The sequence below is a fragment of the Aulonocara sp. 'chitande type north' Nkhata Bay genome, linkage group LG11 (genome assembly GCF_057382095.1).
Source record: "Aulonocara sp. 'chitande type north' Nkhata Bay isolate Kocher_YH1m ecotype deep benthic linkage group LG11, A_spYH_male_GT1.1, whole genome shotgun sequence".
NCBI classification, from domain to species: Eukaryota; Metazoa; Chordata; class Actinopteri; order Cichliformes; family Cichlidae; genus Aulonocara; species Aulonocara sp. 'chitande type north' Nkhata Bay.
In genome coordinates, this window is record NC_141354.1 from 14,509,007 (window position 1) to 14,513,365 (window position 4,359).

Sequence of the window (4,359 nt, forward strand, 5' to 3'; positions counted from 1 at the left end):
ACTTTCTGTCGTCAGAGCTCAGGGTACAAATGAAACCATTGTTTATCATAAAATGCGTTAGAATATTGTTTTTTCTCATATAACTACCACAGCAATGATGTAGGCTACTTTATATATAAAACATGTTAAAAAATGCTAACTGCTTTGCATTATATTAGCAGATTTTTCATGCATCACAGCACAAGAACTCTGGAGCAGTGCCTCAACTGGATGTTTATATGGTTTTAGTTGTTTATTAGTAGCAGCATGGGTGTGTTTCAGATGTATTTATTTTTTCATTTTTGTCTGCTTTTGCAGCATTTTTCAATTTACTGGTGTTTTCTTAAGTTGCAGTGCATTTAACCCCTAACCCCCTCTGTATAGAAACCCTGTTTACACCCCTGGAAACAGCAGCTTTGTAATGACAGGCATAGCACTTGCCACATACTTGACCTGTGTGTAGACAAAGTGAAAATGGTGGGATCACTCCGCACAGCAGCAAAATCATGATGAATGAACCTTCCAGACCTCAGCCTGAGGAAGAACCCCACTGGTCATGCATAAGCAAGTTATAGTGCTTAGCAGTGCTAACCAGACGCACAGTTTTACTTGTGTGCCATTGACATTCCTGTACTTTAGTATGTTAAATTTTTGGTTTAGGTAGGACCTGTGAACAAGTTGGTGCTGTTCATAATAAGCTCAGCTGAGAGGGGTTTCTGACATGACTTTTTCTATACTTGATTGTGCTACGTGCTGCATGGTGTGTGATTTTAGTCTGCTGTTAGGTGCTTGCTAGGCAACACAATGGCATTGTAATCTATAACACATAACTTAGCAAGGTGTGTGGACCTAAATTAGATGTTTCTGCCTTCAAATTAAAACAACACAATGCTATTATAGGGTGTTATTGGAGGATAGATACTACAGATGGGTAATTTTAGCCTGTGGGTAGATGGTTGCTAGGCACCAGGCAACATGAAATTTCAGAGTTAAATGTTTCAGAGTTGATTTATACTCTCAAACTGTAACTTTAATACATCCAGAATTAGATGGTGTTCAGTTTTGGAGTTATTTGGCAGAGCTGATCACAGTGTTAGTCCATTTCTGGAGGATATGTAATTAAGCTCTACCCGTACATTTAATTTCTTTGGTAAGAGACGAGGCACAAAGTTGGTATTTTTTACCTTTTATGCTTATTTTTATCCTTTCTTGTCTACATGTTTAGTGTAAAGTGGCCTTTCTTTTTCTACAGAGACCAGGACTCAGTAAGAAGGTAGCGTTTAGGTGACTTTTCTGTTATTTTATTGTATATCTATTACTTTTACATTGATGTTGTATGAATGGCCATGAGGGAGTAGGAAAAGCTGCAAAAAAGTGCAGATTCTGGTTCTATGTTTGAGACCCTTGGTTAGCCAGCCTTGGGGGATTTAAGCTAAATTGCTAACTGAACAGTCTGACAGTTCACATCCAAACTCACAACAAAAACAAACAGAGCTTTATTGTTGTATAAATCTGGGTGGTGCTGGGTGTAATGTGTGTGTCTATGGATGTGTGTGTAGTTTATTTCACTGCAATTGAATTTGAAATGAAAAGTGTTCGAGTAGGCAGACAGCCCTCCAGTTTAGGACGGAGCAGCCTGTTTATTTATTCATTAAATAAATTTCTGCCCAGCCCTATACCCCAAAGTATGCTTTTATGTGTTTCATATTCCTTTTATTGTCTAAGCCGAGTATGACAACTTGTCCAATTTTTCATTTAGAAACGCTTCTATGATGCTGCAAGCCCACAAGAACATTTCCCAGCATCTAAAAACACTCCAGAACAGGACGCGGTGAGGCTCTGCAATGCCACTGATTCTTCTCCTGGAGGTCCAAATATCCAGTGGAGCTCCAGGTCCAGTGCTGAAAGTTAAACATCAGCCACAGGATGAGAGAGACCTTTCAGCACCATCAGAAACTTGACAATGAACCAGGCATAAGTTTCGATATCCTTTTAAACTTAAACCCAAGAATCCGGAATTCAAAAGGATCGCCAAGTTCAGAGCAAACATTCCGAAAAGCATTTCCTCAAATAGGAATTTAATATCTTCTTTCAGAAAGGTGGATCATAACTTCACTCTCCTGTTTGATGATGAAACATCCTCCAGGCTGCTTCAGAATTGGGACGTGTTCTTCAAGTCATATTTCATAAAAGAGGCTTCGTGGCTCACTTCAGCACCAGAGTCATGTTGCTTGGTGTAGTCAACAGAAAGTCCCACAGGAGCAGGTCCAGATGAAGCAATGAGTGAGTTGTGTTTGTTCTGCTTGTTTCAGATCATTTGCTTCGACTGCAGTTACTTTCCCTTCGTTTGTTATTTTCTCAACTACTAGAGTGAGGAAAATAAAGATCACCTTTGCTTTGATTACTCAGTTTAATTTGTTTGTTCTGTTCCTGTTTGATCTCTCTTAATGTCTTAATGCCTCCCTCTTATAATTGAAATTGATGAAAGTGGAAAAGTTTTCATTTCTTGATTAAGAAATGGACTCCCTTCTCTTGCTACTACCAAGAGGACTAAAATTCTTAAAAATAGTGGATCTGATGTAGTAGAGAGATTTGTAGTCATTCGTAAATTAATTCTCTTATTAAGGTGTTGAATTTGTCCTGTCAGCTTCTTGCCGAAACGTGGATGAAATCAGCCAGTGAGAGGATGTTTGTATAATCTTTTCTATGATGTTTTCTCTGTGGCTTCACGGTATTCTCATAGTTTTCTTACTTCGCTGGAGTCATGCTGCAGCTTGGAGCAGCATCTCTGCAGCCGGGTGGCAGCCATACCTCTTCCTCTGTCAAGCCTCAGAGAAGCCAGATCATCGATGTCTACGTGTCTGTGTTTAAGCATCCCAGCTCATTCCCTTTGAACAGCTGATGAATACTTAAAAAAAAAAGAAATCTGTCTCACGATGTCACATTGAAGTAGAACAATGGTGTCGATAAAAATGAGTGTGCAGCTATTTAAACCTGGAAAAAGTGCTAAAATCTACTCTCTGAAAGTTGATTTCAACTCTCAACTTTTTGCTTGAAATAGATTTACCTGAGTGCCAGTTTGGTTGTGTCAACCTGTAGTTCACAGAAAGACAGATTTTGTGTATTATTGTAACGCACATAGGTCACATGCTATTTGATCTGATTTCATTGTAGTTTGAAATACTTTTTATTGTAGTTTAAGTCACCAAAACTAGATTCCTACCTAAGGGTTTGCAGTATTATAACCAACTCACATGTCTAAAACTGCTCTAGGTTTCAGATTTTAATCACTTTAATTCTCAGCACGGATTATAACCAGGTCACCACGCCCATCTCTGTGCAGTGCATCAAGTAAAGCAACAATCAACAAACCATTTTTCTTTTATGCACGCACCAAAACTACATTATGCGTAATTTGATTTTTGATTTTGTTGTTTGTTTTTCTTTGAGGATACCACCCACTCTTCTTGATGCCCATTCAGTGAAGAGAACCTCGGCTGCCTTCAGAGCTGTCACAGGAAAACTGCTCTCTGCTGTTTCAAATTCTTGATTTAATCAAGAAACTTTGCTTTTTCCTTCAAGAGCTTAAAGCTGCAGCAACACTTGTAGCAGATAGTGCAACTCTTGAAATGCTTTTTCGTGTGGCTTCATCAGGGCCAATCACCACTTTACACAATAGTTCAGATAACTTGTGTCATTTCCCACCACCGTTTAAGAAGAAAGCTCGATCATTCCTGATTGAGGGAAGAGGATTAGACAAGATAAAGACTTTGTAATTCTCAGACAGCTCTAACATTTGCTTCTTCTACCTTTACTAACTTCTACTAACCAAACAAAAGATCTCAGTCATTTGTTTTGAGCATCACTAGTCAAGATTGATGTTTTACTTTTTTCATCACTTTAAGGCTCATTGTGTCAACCTATGTTTAAAGTGCATCATATTAAATGTCCATAGAGTTTCCTATTTTATTTATTTATTTATTTTGTATATTTCTTTCAGGGTGCATGTATAAAATAAATTAATCATAAAAAAGGAAAAGAAGTACCAGATTTAGTTACCAGCTAATTCCAATCTGCATCCCTGGGCAGGTAAAAAATAAAATAAATTTATGCAGTTCATCATTTTTTGTTTTATAGATATGTATCTTAGTTTTGCTACAGAAATAATTCTGTTTACTGTAATTTGGACTGAATGCTTTATATTCATTAAGAAAAGTTACTTTCTTCCACAATCACGCATACCACTACCTGGTGAAGCAATGCAGTATTTATTGGATTAAAAAAGAAGGTAAGCTGTGTTTTAGCCTTTACATTATATGTGCTTAACCCCACCCCAACTGCAACACAAGGTTACAGGGATGTAGAAGCTTTGACTCTTAC